Raw genomic sequence first — 8,959 nt, 5'->3', positions numbered from 1 at the left:
TGAAATATATTCTGGCGTCGATTAGAAAACTCCCTAATGCAAAATATGAGCGCCGCTCCTTTTTTTTTTTCGCAAAACTAAAGAGACAGCGAAGGAGAGCGTTGAGCGGGAAAACACTGAGAGAAAGCGTCTAGGGAACTTGTTGCTGTCGTCCTTGGCGAATCTCACACCGCGCTCTGCCCACCAGGCCATCTCGAGTGTCCGTTAAGCGAGCGACACAGAGCTCGTGACTCCTTTATCTTGTACTGAGAAATTCCCTATAGCTAGTAATGGCCGCACTCTGCCCTGCGGGCAGTTTCGGGTATCCAATGAGCAAGGGGCGCATACCTTCCGGCTCCTTCGTTACCTCTCTACATTGGTGCCTCCAGTGCAGAACTCGATGAGCTGGTTACCCTATGGAATCTCCTGTTGGCACTAAAAATGCCAAAGCGGTAGCCAGGTAATACCAAATTACCTATTCACTCATCCAAGACCCCCCAGAAAGGGACAAAAAGTATTTGAGAGCATTTTAAGTCCCCACTCCGAAGAAGACGCCCTCCAGACATCTTGGAAGCAATCCCTTGCAAGTCATCGTTTATAGATCCTTTTTTAGTTATGGAACTGCGCCTCCGAAAGCGGCTGCGCTTTGCGCCTAGGCACTGAGATGGCGCTGCGGTCGTAGTTTGCTCTACGCCGACTGCGCGCCGATACGGCAGCGCAGCCGATGCTGCGGTAGCATGCGTGCACCAATTTAGTGTGTTTTTTTTTTCATTCAAATACCATGTTTTTCTGTGTTAGTGTCTGCGAATCCTCAGCTGTACGGCACATGTTACCTTGCAGTTCAATGTGGGCACCGTCATTGGCCATGAATTATTGATCGATTTACAAGTAACACTCGCTGCCGGATGTTTATCGAGCGCAAGAGTTTGCAAATAATCATTCAGAGGGTAGGTGGTGACTTTCAGTTATCTTTTTCAGAATGTGTCAGGACTAAGGAAACATATTATAATGCGTTTTGAGCCATAATATTTCAGCAGGCACCGGCGCAACTGGGAGAAGTGACGTTTCACTCCGCTGCCAAATGGCCGTTTGTCGTGCAACTGGGAGACAACGACACCCCGGAGAGCCAAATTGTTGCGAACAACATGAAGCGTGTGCAACACACACTTCTGGGAAAGAGGTTATGTGGCTAAATTCCGCAAACATGCGTTCACCGAATAAGTGGTCAAAATCTAGCGACCAGCACGGTCCCTCAGGCGTCATGCATTTCCTAGCATATGATCTAATCATCTATATTATACATCTGTCTACATCAGGAACGGCAAACATCTAAAAATAAGAACCACCAAAGATGCACTCAGTGACACAACGCAAAGCGATGTGCGAAAGATACCGAGTAATTCAGACGAGTGAAATTTAATCAAGTTACTGGGAAAAAAATTTGCGCCTTATGGTTACATAGAGATCAGCAGCTCTGGATGAAAATGTGCGCTGATAATAGGATGATCTTTTTTTTTTTTCAAGCAGGAATATTACTAAGAGCTAGTGCAGCATTCCGCGAAGTCATTAGTTGCGGAATATCTGGCCGCGGAGAACTGGTGCCGACGTCGCCCATATGGATCTGACAACCACTTCCTTAAAGGGGCCCAAAACAGCCTTAGCGATACAGTTTCCCTATGCCTAGTATGTGAAAGAATGTCGATGTAAGATAACCTTCCCGCAAAAATTTTTTAAATGCGGCATTTGGAAGCAGAGTTATTTGCAATCAAATTTTGAATATCTGCGCCTTCGCGGCTTTCCTCCTTTTTTCAACTTCTTAGCGCGCGCAAAGGCAGGCCCTCCTCCAAGGCCTTGCCCACTGACACGTCACAACTGACGCATCTGCGCTTTTACTTTTTTTGCTTAGCGCCGCACGCCGCAACTTCCGTTTTGTCGCGCTTGCTTGCCGACGCGCCGCCGGGGGCCTCTTGTCGTCTGCTTCATCGTCATAGCCCTTCGGCACAACCCGCAAGTTTTGTTGCCACGCTATACAACCCTGGCGTTGACCTCACCTTCGATTTTGTGTTACGTCGTGTGCGCGACGGGTGCAGAACAGTTCTGGGCTAGACTGGTCACTCTCTTGTGTTCGCGAAGGCAGTTATCGAAGCGCTGAATGGTTGTTGTTGACGGGACATGAGCGGGAGGTTGTTACAGTGTGCAGTCCCTGGCTGCGAAGGTATTGCTAGTGACGGCAGGAAAAACATTCTGCATCAAGTGCTTCAAAACGCCAACCTCCGGAAACAGTGGCTACAGATCATCGGATAGCCAGCATCGGTGAAGACAGCGGTGAAGACGTTTGCTTTACCCGGATATGTGGTTCGCGATTTGGAGATCCCAACAAGACTGAGTCTGCGTGAAGGAGCGGTACCAACGCTGTTTCTTCCAACCTTGCCGGTAAGTGTAAAATGAAAAGATTGTGATAATATAAGCTTTAGACGCGTTATCACAGTACAGAGTGGATTGTTTTTTTTTTAACTCAGGCGATCTTGCTCGGCGTTGTGGCATGCATATAGCAAGATTTGTCATGATCACTGTGAACTACACTGCTCAAAATAAACCAGTGGCGAGCTTACGATGGGATTTTATTTTTTTTAATGTTATGCTAGTCGACCCCACGCACCAATGCACCCATATAAGCCGTATACTATCATCGTCAGGGTTCAGCAGCGGATTCTTCAACGGCGTGTACTTGTGGGGGTCGAGTCCCATCTCGGTACTCATTCGCCGAAGTCGCTTTTCAAGCTCGGGATCCATAATATCCGTACCGCAGCAAGGGCATGAGATGTTAGCGAAAGACTAGAAATTCAGAATCGAGATCGCAGAGAGCGGTCTTCCGGGCGTTGCGGAGGGAAACTCTCTCGTGCACCTTGCCCGAACCTTGAAACCTCCGTGTTTAGGTTCCTCTTGCTTTTGACTATATGAGGCCCCTTCATGAAAGATAACGATCGATTGTAAAGAAAAAAAAAAGAAAGGGGACGAGGAGAAGGGGACTGCGTAGTTGTGCGCTGTGGTGTAGTTTGTCAGCCGCGGTTCGGCGTCAGCTGACTGCAACGGCGAACACGCGCGCCGACAGGAAGTAAACAAACTCTGATCGGTGCCCGATTATTATCGCAGCATGACTCCCGCCCTGTAGCGTTTTTTTTTTTTGTTTCTTTCTTTCTTTTTTTTTAACGCCGTGTGGTGTTTGTACAGAGCTCACCCTGAAATGTCGCGCGGATGACGCCGCGTCCAAGTTTACCAACCGAGGCGGCCAGGAATTAGAAACACGTGAAAACCGAGATGGGCGTTGATAAGAAGAAAGAGAAGTAGTCAGGAATGAAGAGATGGAAACAGAAAAAAAAGTGCCAAGAGGCTTTACCCTTCAGCAGGAGGGAGGGGGGGGGTCGCGAATGAAACGTTATCACTCGCGTGAACTGGCTTAGTCGCTCAAAGTTGTGCCTCTTTATCCCTAAGCGATCAGCTGCCGATCAGAAGTGTAAGAGTTGGTTTTGACAGGAGCATAGACAGGAGTTATACACAACTAGATTTTTCGTGCGGAAAGGGGGGGGGGGGGGGGGAATTAACCGCAACAAGGGAAGAGGACTTCTCCAAATGGCTCACCGACAGCAATAAGAGCAAGAGCCTTCTCCAGTCTCTAACGGAAAATAATTTGCACGGGTTCTTATAATATGCCTTATGGCAAGCTTGCGTAATAAAAAAAGAAAAAACAGCGCGCGCATGCAGTAGTGCAACGATCGAATGACACAGTTCGGCGCAATGTTACAAGTGGCTCACAAATGCACATTTATTTTTGTCCCAGCTTTTCCAGGAACAGCGGGTGCAGATCATCAGCCAGCTGGATGGAATGGAAGTGGACCTCGCAGGAGATGGGCGTTGCGACTCCCCGGGCTACAGCGCCAAGTACTGCACGTACAACGTTGTTATCATTCAGACTGACCATATTCTACAATGGGAAAAGGTAAGAATAGGAGAGGTAAGGCAATGCTGCGATACGAAAATTGGCAAGCTGCAATTCATATTAACTGTGTGAAGTCAGCTGCAGTGCCCAATAGTGCGAGCATGGGGCCTGGCCTCAACCTAACGAGTCTCAGTGCAGTCTTTAACAAAAGGCGACAATTTCTGCATATTATTAGGAGAAATTATTTTCAGCCTCACCAAGAGTGCCCTTGGCAAGTGCTGCTTGCATGTCTATACATAAAAAGAATCAAATTAATCATTATATTATACAAGCAATTGAATTACAAAATGTTTTATCGTTGCAAACCATTGGTGAAGAGGTACATTTGCTGACATATATTATTATGTAATGAGTTTTTAATTTCATCTATCTACAGACCACCACCCAGCTATCTGGACATATTGCAAGAGCAGCAAATCGCCCATACAGCACTACTTTGATGCTTGGTGCATTACTAAAGATGCATGCAGTTGCTTGCTTTAATAATTAGGGCGAATACATGGTAATAACAATATTCTATACTGCATTTAAGAAGTTGGAAGCTGTGAGCAGGTCAAAGGGCTGTGAAGCAATAGAACCATGGATCCAGACAATCACTAGTCTATGTTGCTACCCTGGGCCAGGGTAATGATGACCTTATCATAAGCATGTAGTGCAGCCTGTTGAACCACATATGCCATAAGCGTGATGGCCATGATAGACCATACATCAAATGCCTGCATTAGCTCCTTGCAAACAGGCAATGAATGAGCAGAGGTAATCAGTTTTGTATAAATTTTTTGTTTGCAAAGTTTTCACTTTGATGTTGTTTGGAAGGTGCACGGCTCACACTTGTGGCATTTGTCAACCAATGATAAATTTAAGAGATAGGTAATGCAAATAGAACTTCACAGAAAAAACTTTGTATACATTCGCACATAACAGGAAGTTCACATATGACATAGCTGAGAAAGAAACCCCTAATGAAGTGAAGAAACAAAATAATGTAAATGTGATTGCTGAGACTGCAAGATATTTTAATACTGAGGCAGCTTGGTTATACATGCTAGTATGGAACACAAATACAATGGGATTTTCCATACTGTCCTATACTGACAATACTGACAAGAAGACAAAGTGTAGCATGTTTGCTCGACAACATCTCTTAGATTTCTTTTCACCGAAATATTGTAGTACAAGACCTGGGTTGTTTTTGAGAATATGATGCTAAAACTGTTTTCAGGTGCAATGCAGCAGCTGTAAGCAGGTTCAGCATCTACAATTGACTAGAACACACACAAACACTGCAACATCATCAGCCAAATATTTATATATATTTTTTATGTATATATTTTTAACAGATTCCTGTGCTTTCAAGAAGCTGAACTCCATTCTGAAGAACTCCCAGTTTTTGATTGACACTCGACAACTGTCTCCCAAAGCCCAAACATCTTCCCTTGAATCTTTTCACAACTTTGTCATCAAGTTTGCTCCCAAATCAATTGCATACTCGGATGGTGGGATGCAAGTAAGGTTTGTTGAATGAAAGAGAAGACTAAGACATTATTTTTCCCTCCAATGTGACTATGTAGTCCAACTTTTCTGCATGGCATGTGCAAACAATAAGTCCTTGCATGAAGCTTTTAATGTATGTACATAATATTGTCATTATAAAAGGAACAGAGACCATAGGAAATAGAACACAGTGCAAAGAAGAAAACCGTAAGTTCATATCATTTGCTCCATTTCCTTTTGCTCCTTTTGATTCTTCAACTTGCTAAGCAGCCCACTGGAACTTGCAACTAAGCAGATAGCTTTTAGTTCGTACTATGGAATAGCCCTGGAGGGCTGAAAAATTGCTTTGTGACCAATTTCAAGCACCTCAAAACAGTCATTCTCATGGTCTAGTGCTGAGGTTTAGAGAAAAAAAGTTCAAAGGTTTTTTTTTTTTTTTTTCTTTTTTTTTTTTTAAATGTGAGGAGGGGGAAGCTGCTGTGTTACTGGACGCATTTGGCGCCTTCTTTTTATGGAAGTTGGGCTTGACTTCAGTCTCCTTAGTGCAGTGCTTGATCTGGAGCTCTCGTGTTATCAGGCCAGGTAAAATGAGACCCTACAATTGCGATTCACAGGAGTTGACCCTGACATCTGCCAAAAACAGTGCCCTCCACGTAACTCAATCCCAACACTGCATAAAGTAGGCACTCAATGCACCTTATGAGCCAGCTGCCACAATCCTTCCATCCTGATAGTAAATACACTGCTGTAAAATTAGCTGAATTTATCTTGTGTCTTTCTTTTCGAAACTTGGAACACTTCCATGTCAAAGGTAGTTATCATACATTTGGAGGAGACTGCAGCGCACACTTCTGACATTCAAGGATGCTTCATATAATATGGTAAAAACATATTTGGTAGAATGATAGCACTAGCCATTCTGTAATCCCCTTCCGTGGAAAAAGTGAGACAGGAGGCTATTGACGTACTGCACAGGCCACCAAGGGTCCTCATTGAAAGTAATTGCTGTTATATTAGAATAGGCAGATGGGATGAGATAAAGAACAGTGCACCAGGAATATATACAGACAGAAATGACATGAGTTGAGACAATGCAATGACACAAAGTTGAGGGCAAGCATGGAGGGCTGGCTGGAAAAACGCCTTGTCTCTCTTTTGTGCTCCTCATCTTAGTGCAGTCCCAAGACAAAGGTAGTTTTTAAAGAACTGGAAGTTATCAGCGCAAGTTTCCGACCCCTCTAGAACCATCTCGAATGTCCCGAAGCTAATGTATTGAAATTGAAAGAATGCTCAAGGTTCACTTGATCACTTGGACTAATGATGATCGCTAGAATACCACAGCAGGGAGAACACGGGTGATCCACGATATGAAGTTGTATAGCCCATGTCATATATTCATTTTGCTGCTTGAAGATCATTGCATCACATTTTTAATTTGATATAAAGGCGCTGGATATAGAAGCTAGAACAGAAGCAATCTCTGCTGCAGTGATGTGAATATAATGCATAATGGTTTCTTATAGTAGCCTCTACTTGGTATAATTTTGCTAGTAGGCAACAAGAAACACATTTTTTTCCAAAGTATGAGAAATTCATTCATATTTACCTTCTTTTTAGGTCACATCTGGCTGTTATTCACTTCAATGAAAATTCTTCTAAGCTCCAGGCACAGAAAAAGAAAGGAGAGGACGGCTGGAAAGTGAAAATGGCAGAATCAAGAAAAGGACATTTCAGTGCCGCTTCAGTGAAAATGGAGCATACTTTTTGTAAGTTAAAACTTCGTTTTACTTATATTATTACACAAAAAACTAAGTGAACTGTTGTAATCACGATGGCTATTTCGTGCAGCGTACGTCCAGAGGCTCTTCCAGGATGCGGAGAAACGGTCTCAGGGCTCTTCACACAGAGACACAGCTGCAAGCATAGCTTCAGAGCACCACCTTGTGACTGATGCCTATGAAAGACCGTCAAAAGAAGTTATTGCTGCACACAGGCACAGATGTGTGCTTCATTATGACTATTCAATTGCACAGCACAACTGTCAGTATACTTAACCCAAATGCTCAACAGACCGGCATCAGCGAGGCACAGCATTGGCCGCTGGAGCCAAAACAATTGTTTCAATATGTTTGCTGCGACTAACAATAACTGGAGCGCAGTTTCATATGACTTTGTTTGTCGTAGTCAGTGCAGTCTGGTACCCATGTCTCTGTGTTTCGCTTCTGGCTGCGGCCAAGCAAACGTGCACACAAAGCATGTTGCTGTTTGCTTATCGCGGCAACACCACATGGTGTGCGACCGCTCGCAGGCCCTTCAAGTATTGCATCAAAGCTGCCACTTGAAACAAAAAAGTAGGAAAGACAGAGCAACTTTGGGTTCAGGGTGTGTGTAAAGCTAGATAGCGAATAATTATGCCGATCAGAGTTGTTCAGCTTCTTGAGGTCAAGCTGGAAGTGAATGGTATTATTATGTGGGCGATATAATACTGTGTTCTTAGCGATAATTTATACTGCTGAGCGACTAAGAAAGCACAACGCTTCACTGCGGAGAGAGGTTTTTTTTTTTTTTTTAATAACGTCAATTGTTTACCCTCAGGACATAATGGAATATGCTCTAGGACTTATCTAGAGAAATTCTGTACGCCTTCTCTCGAAATAAAGTTGTTTTCTTTGTTTCTTCGGTGCCTCCTCATCACTGCACGTCATGTGAAACCTTGCAAGGGGCAGATACAGCATGCGAATGCTAATACGTGTTTACCGCGGCGTCTTGTATCTCACCGGCCTAACCGCTCAGTAGTTTGTGGTGAAACTGCACACGGAGCTTTGATATTGCGGTAACTTTTATTTGCTCGCAGTAAGTTAGGTAAGGGTGTTTAATTCGCTGCTGCTGCGTACAATGCGAACCCGCAATCTGCGCCAGTATCGGGGGCCGAAAGCTGCCAACGCTGGCACATGATACCACGGGTTCGCGCATCGCGCACGGCCAAGCCAGGTAGGTACAGTTGTCTTAGCTAATTTACTATAAGGCAAAAGTTTATAACCTACAAACTTACTACGAGACAAAATGCAACCCCCGTGAGTAGTTTCACGCAATCAAGTCAACGGTTAAGACGGTAGGATTTTAATAGCCGCCACAGTAATGATGCATCACAACAATGACTAACTCATTGCACCTGTGAAACCGTCGCTTATCTGTGCGCTATGTTCAAGCTAGTAAACACATTACTTACCAGCGTATGTTGTCGCCTTGACTTGATCCGAGGTGCGTATTTTGGTTTGGTGGACACAGGAACGGAGCAGCGGTTGCCTCCGAAATTTTGCTGCACTACGTAAGGCGCAGTGGATTGGGGCACGACATTTAAAGCACCGACTTAATGTTGTAAACTTGTAAGCCGACTTCGAAGTTCATTCCGCATGGGCGACACAAGAAACGAGAACATTCACAGGCGGAAAGTGCCCCGCAAGTACACTGCAAGGAACTGAAACGAGA

General features: G+C 44.4%; 1 long non-coding RNA gene across 1 annotated transcript; it reads right to left on the bottom strand.

Annotated features, from left to right (window-relative positions):
* Positions 1-3,773: 3,773 nt before the first annotated feature.
* Positions 3,774-8,959, bottom strand: LOC146187363 (uncharacterized). Its single transcript, XR_014707916.1, has 3 exons — positions 8,700-8,959; positions 7,077-7,162; positions 3,774-3,921 (listed from the first exon to the last, which is right to left on the bottom strand). It is a non-coding gene; the product is annotated as an uncharacterized LOC146187363 (long non-coding RNA).

Source organism: Amblyomma maculatum, chromosome 6 (assembly GCF_055883805.1).
Source record: "Amblyomma maculatum isolate TAMU_Amacu chromosome 6, ASM5588380v1, whole genome shotgun sequence".
In the NCBI taxonomy this organism is placed as follows: domain Eukaryota; kingdom Metazoa; phylum Arthropoda; class Arachnida; order Ixodida; family Ixodidae; genus Amblyomma; species Amblyomma maculatum.
This window is presented reverse-complemented; position numbering and strand designations above follow the sequence as displayed.